Genomic DNA, 15,230 nt, shown 5'->3' with positions numbered 1-15,230 from the left:
CATTCCACTGTGGTATATGAAAGAACGGTCTGTGTAAGTGTGCATCAATCATTTGGCGTCTAAAAGGCTTGTGCAAGAAATGTGACCTTCACAAGAACTTTTTGTTAGTTCGAAAAAAAGATAGTAGTTCTCGGGCTTTGCCGCTCGAATTTTACAAGCGTATACCAGTTAAAGCAGAACAAAACTTAAAACATTGACCCTACAGGCTGAAAAGACACATTTTTTCTGTCTGGTGGTGCCTGCTGCATAATTTTGCGATTATTTCTCGCCATACACGTTAAATCTGAAAACGGCAAAGCTGGCATAAATTGCTGAGTTCATCGCGTCCTCCATCTTTAAAACCCTGCAATTTATGCAGGGGGTGTGATGCCACTCAGTCAATTTAATTTTTTTTCTCCTGTAAGTGACATTTCACAGCTCGCAAGTAGTGCACATTTCTCCCTCTTGTATGCATGGCATACTATTCTTTCTATGGATCAACATATTAAAGTGTTACCCAGTGGAAACAATGTGCACCTTCCGAAGAAGCAATTGCGACATGTTAAATTTAGTCTTAAATGCAGAAAGCTTTACTGATAATTCAGTAGGGAACAAAAGATTTCTACGTGAAAAGTTCAGTTAGCTAGCGCCGCACAGTCAATATCCATTCCTGTTTAAATGGGAAAATATATGCCAGTGGTGTTATTCATACAAATTAAAAATCTTTATTCTGACACTGTGAACAGGACAAAATATTTCCAGCGTTTCCAGTCTCTGTTGTGCCATTCCACAACTATTTATTCTTTGTCGTTAGGGTGCTATTTCTTGACGTCGTAGACATGCCATTGATCTGTAACAAGCACTTTGACAATAAAATCCATAACACGATGTTTCTGTCATATTTATTGCTTTCTTTGTGGCATCGTTTTTTTTATAATTCTTATTGTTTCTATTATTCTATTTTTCTTACCATATCTGCACAGAACAAAATCATGATAATGCACTATCATATGTGCCAAGCACACAGGCATTGTGCTACATATCTAATGTCCTCTTCGAGAAATCGCACTGAACTTTTTCATTGCTGTTTTACACCGTACTCAAGGATATTTTCCTTATACGACTGCGGCCAGAATTATGGCGTAGGAGGAAAACCGGGCAAAGGCTGGGGAAACCCAAGATCATCTGTAGGTTGCTGCAGGCCTTAGGTGTTTGTATGTAGTATGACAGTATCGTAGCAACTGAAATATGAAAATCCTGTGCAATAGCAAAAGTAAACCCAATTATTGCCCAAGAAGAAGAGCGATTGAAAACTCTAAGGATTCCTTCGTCTTCATTTGACTGAAAATTTGTTAAATACCTTAAACCCGAAGCACTCACTCACTCAGCCACTCACTCACTCACTCCTTTTTTTTTTTTTTTTGCTTTCATTATTTAAAATCAAACGGTTGCTTTTATACCATATGCACGCACGTTACTCTTAACTTCCTTGCTTTGGCGTTCGTCATGAAGTGGATGAAGGGTGCAACGACTGGTTGACCCGTATCTGTATAATGGCTCGGGCGGGGCAGCTTACTTGCCTTCGGTAAGGCGTCTCAATGAAGCAGCACTAGATAAAAGAGATGGAAATCCGTCCTGCAACGAGGAACCACATTACATGCACCCTAAGGATTCCTTCGTCTTATGACGACTTTTAACCCCAAGCACTCACTCACTTACTCTTAGTTTTTTTGTTGTTTTTTTTTTTTGTTTGTTTTTTTTTTTTGCTTTCATTATTCAAAATCAAACGGTTGCTATTACACTGTATACACGCATGTTACTGTGTCGTACTGTTTTGGGGGAAATTGCTTTAAGATACTGTTCTATCATGCCCCAAGGCATAAACATTAATTATAAAATCCATGAACAATTTTTGCAAATTTTAGTGCCACTGAAACTTTGAACGCTCTCATTTCTATATTCAAATATGGCTTTTCGACATATTTTTTTCTTATCTGCAACAAAGAGAAAATGCTAAACTCTTTAATGACATACCATATCCCTTGCATGTATACGAGGCATCACATCCATGATAAGTTTATTTATTTGTTTATTTACTTGCGCCGTACTCGAGAATATTTCACTTATAAGATGACGACTGGTATAATGGTGGGAGGGAACTGGGTAGAACACAGGGAAAGCCCACGACCGTCCGCAGAATCGTAAACTGCTATAATCTGTTATGGCAGAATCTAACAATACTCTAAAGAAGAAGCATACGCCACAATACACACAGCGGCGAGTTTCTGTGTGTATTTCACAACATAGGTTGCCATCACATCTTACCATATGAACGCTTTAACAGGAGAGTTTCAAGATTGAGCACATTTATCGACAATGGTAAAAAACATCACTAAGCTATCATACGACTTGTCAGAAGTGTTAGGCAATTTAATTGTTTCTCCATTGTTTATCTACTCTCATAACTTATTAGTTAAACTTTTTTCAGACGCTCATGTTATAGTTTATGTAGGCCTATAAAAATTAGTTGCCGAACATTCTTGACAAATCATATGACACAGCAGTACTGTTTTTACCTCTTTTAACTGGAAACTCTGAAAAGAGCACATTTTTGGCATAAATTAAAAAAAAACGTATGTAACTTTGGAAATTATTGATTGATTATCTTTTACTAACAAGATTCAAATCAGGAGGGACTTATTATTAAAGTAACCGTTATTTTCCGAAATAACTATTTTTATAGATGACGTTCATGTGAGAATTTACTCATAGAAAAAATTCTAAAGATCATTGACCTTACGAGTGGCAGTGAGCGTAAATAAAAATAACTTCAGAAGGCAGCTGTTGACTGTTGTGTAAGATCACGAACACCACTTACCAATGCTAACAAATCTAATTGTGTCGGTGAGAGATTATGATAGGAGGTTCTCATGTATTCCATCTTACTTGTGAGTGGAGCACTTCTAAATAGAACTGCCGAAGTGTATGTTTGATGATGTACCCTGGTTACGGCAAACGGATCATTATTCTCTGTGATGACACACTCTAACCTTAGGATCGCACAATACAAATCTGAAATGGGCATGGCTTTGGCTACCCGCGTACACATCGACATGTATATTGACTATGCAAGTATGAAAAAATTTACATGCGATCGTGCTATTGTATATCCCTGTTCAATTATAACAGCGCGCCACAGAATTGCTACATTTTAACATTTCCCATTAACCGGAACAATAACTGTAATCGGACTCTTCTCTAGAAAACATTTCACATCGGTGATATGTCACACGGGCTGCAATTCCTCACTTAGGATCGATGACTCCTCTAAGAGCGGACTGAGATGCATTTATGGATCAATCGCTTGCAAACAGTTTGTTTTCGCCACACATTCGCTTGTTCTGCAACATTACGTTATAGTGAGCGCCTTCACACTTTATACTGACCAAGCTAAACAACACACGATAAGAAAAGGCACAGCGAACATAAGGCAAAGTATTGGGCACTTCATTCTCATTGTGGTGCAAGTGTTATCGACTTTATGGTTTGATTTCCTCAGGACTACATATACAATCCTATGTGATTATACATGTATCTATGTTCTTAGTGACTAAAGACCTGAATCATGTCACTTTTCTGCATTAACGACAATTTCCGCACGCAACAAGTACTATAGCACTTAACATAATATTCACGTTTCTTGGTGGATCTTGTGGTTGAAGATTTAGAAAGATGTATACGACTTGTGATAAAAGCTAAACGCTATGATAAAACTCTTCCTATTGATACTAATATTTCAGAAAGTGAAGTGCAGCCTCAGGCAGTTCGGATTTGGAAAAATGACAAATCGATTGAAATCCGCTGATACTATAGGAGAGTGGTATTTGTAAATCCGTTGTATATATTCATCAAATCCGTTAGAGTTTTTTTTTCAGAAATTTAAAGTTAAGAGTCATAGATTGTTTAGTTACAATTTCATTTTTAAACCCTCTTCTGAAAATTGCATATATAAAAGGCAAGAACGATGTGTTAAGACGTTAACCGGAATGTAAGCATTGTAAAAGTATTTTATTTTTGTCATTTTTGTCATGATGTATCATGATCAGGGCTTAATTTGAAATGTGTGATCATTGCTGGTATCAGAAAACATATATCCATCGGAAATTACGATGCCCTTAGATAGTGGTTCTTATTCCTCACATTGCGTTGAAGCCTGCTATAAGCACATGGCCTGTTACTCACAGTTTTTGGGCGAGATGTGGGTAGAACCTCTGGAAATGTGGCGTGTAACTCCAATTATTCCTTCCTTCATTCAATGATTCATTGATTCATTCATACGATGATCTCTGGCGCTCTGCTTCATAACTCTGTCTAATTTGGCCCAACGATTCGGACATTGACTAAATTTAAGCACTTAACACATTCTTTGTGCCATATGTGGGAAGGTCTGTCTGCAGCCTGCGGATGGTCGAGGGTTTCCCCCGCACTCTGCCCATTTTCCTCCCTCCATATTGCTGGCTGCCGCCGTAAAAATATTCTTGAGTACGGCATAAAACACCAATCAAATAAATAAATAAGTAAATAAACATTCTTTGCGCCCTTTCCTCCATAACTGACCCTGCCGCCCAAAAGACTCTTTGCGATTAGACGGGAAATCAGACCGATTGCAAACCTGCTCGAAATGACAGATCTCCTGCGCGAAATGGCACGAGAACTTCCCTGGTATGCGGTTGAAGTTCTTATGTAATACTTGTAGCCGATGAAATAGTCTAACCGAATCATATTCGTTGCTAACCATGCCGTTAGATGCATAAAATAATATTCGTTTTCGTCAAATGTTGGTATTTGAAAAGTATTTGTGAATGAATGACTTTAATATACGGTTTTCACGACGCTTAACTGATAAACATGTTCTCCCCCACCCCCTTCCTTCCTCACTGTAACTGTGTGATCTACTGTTACCTGAAAGGCAAAGAAAACATTAAAATGAATTATGTATCAGATGAAAGACCATTAAAAACTGTCCAGGAAATAGTTGGATATATTTTTTTACAATTTGTTTAACGTAGTAAAAAGAATTTGAATATTTTATTCTATGGTGGGCCTTTTCTGATCACAATGGGACCAGTGACGTCACATACATTTTTTGATACTTAACACACATTTGATTGCTGCATTTCATCACTCAAAATGCATATACATATAGATCTCTGAATGACCTTGTAACAAATTATTTCATGCAAAAAATGTAGATGTGAAAATTGATGCCTTTTTGGTAACAACAGGCCACCATAGAATCTGATCTTTTGGCACAATTTCACTCGGTTAGAAAAATTCTAAAAAAATAAATCCAACTACTTTCCTGGACAGTTTCTGATGGCCTTTCATCTGATACACAATGCATCTCACCTATCAATGGTTGCGCGTTTCAAACAACCTGTTATAGGGTCTAGTCATCGCTGCGGACACAAGGTTCTGTTACGTCAGAGGGCAAGGCATTGGCATCAGACAGCAGGTGTCAGATTGTCTACCTTCACCGTCATACTTGTATGTCTGGTCCTGACAGACGATACCAGACCAGGGTATCACTTTCAAACGTTCTCCTTCCTCGTGCAGGTGACACACGACAGTCTGGATTTAGACATTACGGCAAATGACAGTTAAAAGCAGCTAGTAGGCCGGGTATGTGGACTGCCTAAAACGGCATCACCGCTGGAGATTACAACAAAGAAACTAGACTGTTTGGCCCGGTGTGAGTATAATATGACTGGGTGCGGTGTCATGCCTGCTGTCTTCGGCGTGACACTTCAGTGGGAGCAGCGCTTTGGCGGCATGGACTCGTCCTGTCACAAGAAGACAGTATATATTGTTATGTATGATTATTTAACGTTTTTCATGTACTGTTAGTCTGCGGACCTTTGTGAAAGCATAACAGGCCCTGTTATGTTTGTACAGCGCGGACCTGGTGGAAAGCACCTTGTTCAATGCTCTGTTTATTTAACTGGCTGTTTATTGGCTGTTAATTCTGTGTTTAAAAATAGTTGAATCCACCTGGAGCGTATATAAGCCGTGTTTTCTGTGCAGAGAGGAGGTATTTTTGCTGCATCCACTGGGAGCCAGGAGATTGTGCGACGCTCTCGTATCGAGTCCACTATTTTGATATGAGCTGGTGATGCCAGTTTCATTTGGGAGGACAGTTTTTTATGCCGGCACCGTTTGTGTACCACAGTAGTACTGATGTCTGGTTTATGTGAATTTCTGCGGAAGTCACGTTTATTGGTGTTCGGATCTTTATTATGATTATACAGTGTGGACTGTGTAATTTGTTTAACACGCTGACCTCACCTGACCGACAAGGTCGTCAAGGACTCTAAACTGAAGTTTTCAGTTTTGCAAAGGACGTTCGTTCTGCCACAAGGTGACATTACTCTCCGTCTCTGAACGGCTCGTTTGTGAGCTTCTGCGGGAGCTGTGACTGATCTGAAGTGGATTATACCTCCATGCCTGTATTTACCCTGTGTTGTGCTCTGCGGGTGTGACGTCATTCAAAGGCTTGACTGTTCCAGTTCTGTGTAACCTGTGTACAGTGTTCGTGTTCGCTAACCTGGCGAAGTACCTGTCTAGGACAATTTGTGACTTGTGTGAATTGTGTGTTTATCCCATGGTCTTTACGTTGGATTTCCTGGAATGCATTCCTTGGGATGCAAAGGTGAACTGGAAACTTGTAAAGACCGGTAATACTGATGTGTATGTTGTTGTTGTTGAACTGTCTGTAAAACTGTACGTCTCATTTTATATATAAAGCATTGTTTACATTGTAATATTGAGTCACTGAGTCTGTTTTCTGTTGCTGTTTTCAATACCGTAACAATATACACACATATAACGACTCCTTGTCGTCATATGACAAACAAATTGTACGAGGTTAAACCCTTATCATTCATTTATGCGTTCATTCAAATTGTGCAACATAGAGTTTCCTCGCTTGGCCTAAATTCGTGCGCTTTTCACATATTAAACATTTCACTCTGTCGTGTGACACAGATAACTCCATCACACCACTGTCAACAGGATATATCATCCGTATAGCTAGTTCTAAAGAGTACCTAACACATACCATATATCATCTATAAAGATTTATTACAATATATTCAAACATATAGCTTGGCAAAATATATATATATATATATATATATATATATATATATATATATATATATATAAATAAAATACTATATATATAGGTGCGAATGTACTGTACTGTGGAGTTTCGCTGAACTTCCACATTGTTTTTTCATTTATTGAGATATGATTTCGTGAACCAACATGATATTTCGATATACTAGTAGCTCACAATTCCCTAACTACATATCGACTATGTGGAAATGATTTTGGTTCACGTATATCATATTTTTATTGGGAATGTCCCCAAGAAAACTCCCTAAATATATACGAACGTATACATCGCGTAACAGTGGTGTTATACGGAGCCATAAAAGTAACAAGATGAAAAAAATTGGGAATAGAAAAAGAAGTTAGACTCAAAAATCTAATTTTTTTTTTCGTTTTAAGGTCTAGTTTGCAAATGTATAGCTCTGTACGTGTATGAATTTTGAATTAAAGCAGTCTGTGTGTGCTAAAAGGCAAAAACATTATGTGAAGTCGCTGGTCACAATATGGCCAGCAAAGCATACCATGAAAAGCAAAAATAAATCCAAACTTTTTCTTGCACGGTGTTTAATGTGTTTGCATCTGATACATGTCCTTCATGTCTGTGATGTCTTAGATGGTGGTAGTGACCCTGTTTCTTCCGTGGCGGATACGAATTCCCGTGAGATCGGGTCAAGGGGCGCTACTCTTATAAACTTAATTTTCAAAGATTTATGCCCCTTTATTCTCAGAAGCGGGCGTTCTTGCACATGTACTTATGAACGAACTCAGTTGATGTTATCCAAATAGCCCGTTGTTTAAGAACAATGTGATCACGTTAAGATGTCGAAAACTATACGAGTAAGTATTTCTACAGCGCTTCCAATCATATATTTGAATTGTTAAATACTTTCTTAAGTTTTTCTGTGATTGTGTTACACGTCCGCATTATGCTGACATTAACGTTGTCAGTATGACGCGAAAGAGGAGACTTTAATTGGAAGTTATCTGATAGATTTACATCGTAGCCAAGTTATCTTTCTTACTCAGTATTGCATGCTGGATATCTTGCTCACTATGAATTGTCACGTATCGTGTCCTTATTATATGCTGTAGTTTTCTCAGTTATTTCATACTGCCCTGTAGCTTTCGATTCCAATTTATATCTTTCTATTTTCTTACTTAATTGATATTCTCAATTACTTTACATTACTGTGCTGTTTCCTTGGTTACTTTCTATTGCCAAATGTGCATTGTCTTCTCACTTATACATGTAGTTTACATACATTGTCAAGTAGTTTTATCTTTTACTTTCTGTTGTTAGCTAATTATTTTCTAACTTAATCCCCTCAGTTACTTTTCTAACTTTTTGTCGTCAGTTAGTTTTCTTACTTACTTTAGTTTTAGATAGTTACTTACAAGTGTAACGCATTCTTTATGTATTCCTTGCTTTGGGTACAGCATTTTACTATGAGAACCTACAGAAGATTTTGATACTAAGCAACTGAAGCGTTTTAATTCTCCGTTAATTCTATAAATCTATAAAATAGTTTGGAAAAATATGGAAGCAATACTAGTATCATAGAGATTGTCGAAAGTTCTGTGTGTATACTGATACATATAAAGCCTTGTTCATTGATTTAGCTGTCAGTATGAGTTTTTTTTCCAGAGTTCACGGGCCGCTTGCACAAAGAGATCGCAAGCCTAAATTGATTGTAAAGCTCGAAGATCAGAATTGTAAGCCTAAATTACAATCAACACCGTCTTGTACGTAGGGATTTTAGGCCTTAGTTATGATAGTCGTAACATGTTATCAAAAATTACAATCGGGTCGACTCGATTGTAAATAGTTATAATTGCCCGAAAAGTAACGTAAAGTACAAGTAATAGATCTTTAGTTATTTATTACTCGGTTTACAAACGTGTGCAATTTAAATGTGTTAAAAAGATATTAGGAAAGTGTTGTTGCGATTAGATACTGAACCATTATGACGTAGTAGAACTCTTTTGAAAATAAGGCAAGAAAAAATTTTTTCCACCATTGTGTACGAGACATTTCCGACGTACAATCGCGATCGCAACTCCAAAAAGTTACACTCATCTAACAATTCATTTCTACAATGGGCGTAACTAACTTTTGCAATCAATTGTAAATTCACTTCTAGGGTCTACATTCGAGTGTGAAGGTATGAAGAATTATTGATAAATCCTGTCGACAGATTCATTTATAGAGCTTAGAAAAAAAGACGTCGGCAAAGATCATCACAGTATGTAAAAAGTCATTTGGTGAAATATAATTAATTAAAGCACAGGTGTTCGCCGACAGACAAGTTACAAAAGCAGTTATTTAGCATGTTGGCATCAATCATATCATGTTATTTTCGCAAACAAAAGTTTTTGCCAGTTCTTTTTTCCTAAGCCAGCCAACGTCACTTCTCATTTTTTAAATATATTTCCCCTTATAGATTTTGTGTGTAAAGATAATTTTATTCGCCCTTTCACCTTTTTGCCGCTCATCCACCAAGGGAGAGTTCGCGTCCAGAATTTCCAAATAAATCTGCATATTTCTCTAAACTGGCGATCTTACTTTCGGAGCTAAAGACGAAATCGTCTGTCAGTTCATAACCCAAAAGGATTGTTGCGTCTTTGAAATCTAAAAGATTTTTTTTAGAATAGAAAATAAAATTTGGATGTCAGCAACTTGGTAGTCATAATCCAAGCGCCAGTTCTATTTGCCAGTTTGGAGTAGACAATATTGTAAAGCTATATACAATCGGTAACTATATTGAACTAAAACAGATACATACATACATGACTTTCAGGCCGCCAATAAAGATGACAGCCTGGAAGCTGACCACATGATGGTACTGTATGTGCTGGTCGCTAGAAATATAATCTGTGTTTCAAACAATTATTGTGGCCTCCGTGGTCGGGGTGTTTAGAGTGCCAGCACAGTTCAATAACCCAGGAGGGTCTCACCGATGCGGTTGCTGTGAGTTCAAGTCCAACTCATATTGGTTTCCTGGCCGCCAGGTACGATTAAAGGTCAGCCAACACCCACCATAATGCTGGCCGCCGTCGTGTAAGTGAAATATTCTTAAGTGCACCAATCAAATCAAGTAAATAAATCAAACAATTATTTTTGGTTTATTAATATTAAACGCTTTTCAACACCATTCTCCAGATTTTTTCACCCATATACATGAACACGACTATGATCAGTTTTATGTGTAAGTGGTGAAAAATGAACGGAGCTGCCGCGGAAAGGGCTTCAGCTGTTCTGTGATACATGGGAACCCTGTCTCTTTTCAGAATATTTTGCCATGCACCGTATCACCTTCACGCATCCATGTATCAGTTACATGTATGTGAGTATAGGATGCCTTTGTCACGTTCTAATTATTCAGCTAAGTATATTGTATTTACACTCAAAATCACTGTACAGTATATACACTATAAACCTATTCTGACAAGATCAGAATTTTAGGATTTTGGGTAGTTCATCTTTGTTAAACTTTAATGCAAGTTCGTGTGTTTTTTTTTCACTTTGATGCTTTAATAGTTATCTCTACGTTTCTTTACACCCGTAAACCCCTCCAGAAAATTAACAAATAAAGTGTTAAGCTTAATGTAGTTCATGTAAAAAAAGACTTGGAAAATGTATCGATAAGCTGAGAAAGGACATTAACTGCATTAAATCTGAAAGAAAATTTACTTCGGGTAATGTATATTTTTCGTTTTTCTGTGATTTCTACGTGGATCCCAAAACTACAATTATCATGATACAGTTTGGCAGCATCCAGATTTGGTAACCACAAGTCGGGTAAGTGTACAACAAAGTGTCGTGTTTCTGCGGTTTCAGAAGAATCCCGGATTATACGTCACATAATTATGTTACAGTTTGCGGGGGTCATAACTAACTCATTTTGTCGCGTTTCTATGATTCGAAGGAGAATCAGGGATGAGTAGGTACATCTCTATGTTGTACGTTCAGTCCGTCATATCTAAATCTGTTTGTCGCGCTTCTATGAATAGAAGGAGAATACATGATGAGTAGGCGCAAAAATGTATTACAGTTTCCAGGCATTGGAACTACGTCAGAACACAATGAACACAATCTTGAACACAATACATTTCACAGAAGATTACGCATGGAGCATGTATGGAAATCATAAACGTTTCTTTCTTCCATAAATATATGATGCTAAACATCTCTGACTTTTTTGGATGGACGTGTGAACAGCTGAGAACACTTTATAAAAACTGCGATCTTGGAAACCGTGGCATTACCTTGAGAGTATGGAGAGTATGAAGTGCTAGCTGTCAAGTATTTTCGGATGATATGTGCACTAAAGAGTACACCACTCTGATACCGAGACGTTCTGTTAAATCCTGTAGGGAACTTCCCTGGGGTAGGGAATAAAATCAGAACATGGTTCAAAATACAAGACCGGGGCAATTTCAGGTTAAAAATCTGCTGGCTGTAATGTGAAGACTTTTATGTGTGCACGTATTAGGATAGAAGAGCAAACATAATCTTCCTCCAAGACAACTTGTTTCCAACTTGTTTAACCAGTGACTTATGGGTTGTGTTTTCAGCTAGAGTAAGTCGAGTGTGATGGATTACCCGGCTTAATGTCAACTTCAGTTTTAACAGGAACGTTGTCAGCTCGGTTAATGTTCTATTTGTACAAAAGGGCTAAAAACAGCACAATAGAGTGTCACTCAGTTCATTCCTTCATTAAAATCTCGAGTTTTAGCCTCGAGAAATCTACAACAGATTGATAAAATTCCACGACTACGGGAGCCAAAAAAAAAAACCCAATGGAGCGTGATTTATTTTATGCCGATTAGCGCGGATCTGAATACCGCATAACCTGCGTGGAGAGCTTCCCGAGAGACTTTTGTGGAAGCAATGTTTTAATATTAATTAATGTAGGCCTAAAACACATCCGTGTGTTACGAAAATTTACATGACTCATTCTATAAGCGATTTTATAACATTTACAGTTGCGATGACGAACACAGAACAATTTTTTAAAAAATCGGAAGAGTCGGTCAGTGCTCTTTTTTCAAATTATAAAATAATGATGAATTTAGGTACGATTCAAGTTTGTCTATGAAGGTAAATTGATATTTGAAAATTTTATTAATACCTTGTATAACTACGATAACCTCACACAATATCTAACAGATCACGTTGGCATTTATAGACATATATAGACGATGTTTAATAATCAAATCACATAATTTGTGGACATGCTTTAAATAAATGCTAACAGTTTAAAAAGCCCTTCTCTGTTTTCTCAATAGAGCTATCAATATAAATATCTAAATACATGTACGTATTCCTGCGGACAAAACAATGATTAACAAGACTGACGTATATAGAGTAAATATTCCAATAAATGAAACTTGTCCGCGTGATATCGATGACAACACTAGAATTCAAGAATTGAATTTAATGCATCCAAGTGTCTTTCAAGATTATTTGAAACGAGTGTCTCTTCTACTTGAAAAACAAATAATGTAACGATATTTTCAGATATAGTTAATTATGACCAGTATTTGTAATACATACGTAACTTTTTGGAATACGGGCCCAGTTGTTTGAAAATGTATTAGCTTATACCGGTATCATAACTATAGATACGATTTAACCTAACTCAGCACCCGGTGTAGTTCTCCAAAGTCAAAGTATAATACCAGCTGTTTTAATTCATATTTAAGACACCGGTACTCGATTTGTATTAAGCTAAGTACAAAACTGGACCAATGCGGTCGCTGTGAGCTCAAGTCCAGCTCATGCTGGCTTCCGCTCCGGTCATAAGTGATATGGTCTTACGGCAACCTGCGGATGGTCGTGGGTTTCCTCCCACCAAAATGCAGACCGCCGTCGTATAAGTGAAATATTCTTGAGTACGGCGTAAAACACCAATCAATTAAATAAATAAATAAATAAGCAAAACTGCAGACTGGATTTTAAGATAATCTGGTATTAAGTCCTAAACCAGTTTTGAACAACCAGACCTTGATGTTAATTTTTTTTTGGAAATTTGAGCATATTTAATCGGGATTGTCGCAGCAGCTTTATTTTACTCCTCTCGCACAAAGCATGGCGGGAAATTACGGAGAGAAAACTCAATCAATAAACAATAGCGGGATTATTAGTGCGTTTGTGGATGTGTTCTCGGATGACCCCAGAGTGGATTCGACAACGTGTCTTTTTACAAGGTCCTTAAGTGTTATTAGATATTCTATCTTGATGGACAGCCTTGTTAATCAACAACAGAGCTTCATGAATAAGTTTACACGAGTAGATTTGCCCTTAGGCTGTTTGTATGTACTACTAAAAAAACCTGTCACTACGACGGGAGATCGTGTTGTGTGAAGAAACAGCCATCAGTACTAGCTTAGTAACCCAACACAGACCTTAATTGTTACAAAACTGCAATCAAGGCCGAGGAATCCAACAAAAATTCATCAACGTTAAATCACGTCATATATTTCCGAAAATAAATATCTCAAAACCGATTGTGTAGATCCAAAACAATTTCCGTATCGTTCTTTTTATCCGATAATTATTAAATTAATAAAGTACTTGTAGAAAATAAATGTCAGCAAAAGTAGTGTTCCTTGTATATATAAAACGGTATGTATGTCTGAATGTAGTTTGTGGTTTACATATGGTTTTCTTTGGAGCTTATTCCAAGACACTATCTGGTCAATTTATAAGAGGTTAGAAAGAAGCAACTTTTACAAGACTTCGTATATATATGTTTCATAACTTTTTCTTCTTTTGCCTTATTACTCCATATGTTACGAGAAATATGACATAGGCGGTTTTGTGAAAGTGACCACACAAGATTCTGAGAATCAAATCAATTCATACATAAGAAGCCAGTAAAAGTCAAGGTCCGAAAAAACAAGGTACGTCATAGTAAACATAGCTAGTAAATATCGGAGTTCTAAGCTTCAAATCATTTTATACGACGTTGGTATAATACCAGATGTTTAAGCGTTAAATCAGTATATAGGAAGTTTGGGCGTCAAATCAATTTACGAAGCACTCTGTCAATTTATAGGATATAACTAAGGGTTGTCATCAGGGCTCTAAGCTTCGAATCATTTAATAGAACTTTTGTTAGAAGCAGTGTTCTAAGCGTCAAATCCATTGGCCCTTTTTACCACTCATCCTAAAGAGGGTCGTTTAGAGTGGATAATCTCAATTATGGCCACTTCCCGCCTGAATCAATAAAACTGTAACGCGGCTCAGTGGCGACTCGGATGCAAGCTGGGATGGCAGGTGCTCTCTCACTGTCTACTAGACGGCTATGTAACCTACAAAACATTGTTACAAAGTCAGGAATAAATAGCAGTCTTCATAACATGGGCTTCATTTTATTTTAAAAACTCAATTTACTCATTTATTTTTAAACCCCAGTGGTGAGTGTTTCCAGACATTATAACAGATTTTTGTTTTCGTGGAGCTTAATTCTGTTCAAATTTAACGGAAGTTTAGATGTATACCAACATGAAAATATTATTTATTTATTTGATTGAGGTTTTACGCCATACGTAATAATATTTCACGTATACTACAGGGTAGAGCCAGGGGAAAACCCATCCGCTGGTTGGTGGAAGGCATTCACAGTACGACCGAAGGGAAAGCCATCATGAGAAAAATTGATCACTTTTAATACACTGTAACTGTGACGCACTAAAGAGGCGAACGCCGTCACCAAATACGAAATAGCAAGTTCACCAATAAAGTCCTCTTGTCCCTTTAGCTTATCACGGATTCGAAAATACCAATGGAAGTGCCAAAGAAAGAACTGTGCAATTCGATAAAAATCCGGATATTATAACAGACTGAAACTGGATTTGAACGATATGCCTGCGCATACATTACCTTGTGTTGCAGAAATAGTCGTTAACAGGAAGCAGCAAAAGCATAATTATCTCCGATTTAGCAAAGGTTATCGCCACATTACTTCGCCGCTATGTCACTGGAAAAACCCCAGTGTGGTGACCATATTTGCTGACATAAAAGGCAAGTATACTTGAATAATGCGTAACACATTAATCAAACAAATAAAACA

Source organism: Liolophura sinensis, chromosome 9 (assembly GCF_032854445.1).
Source record: "Liolophura sinensis isolate JHLJ2023 chromosome 9, CUHK_Ljap_v2, whole genome shotgun sequence".
NCBI lineage: Eukaryota > Metazoa > Mollusca > Polyplacophora > Chitonida > Chitonidae > Liolophura > Liolophura sinensis.
Note: the sequence above shows the minus strand (reverse complement) of the source record.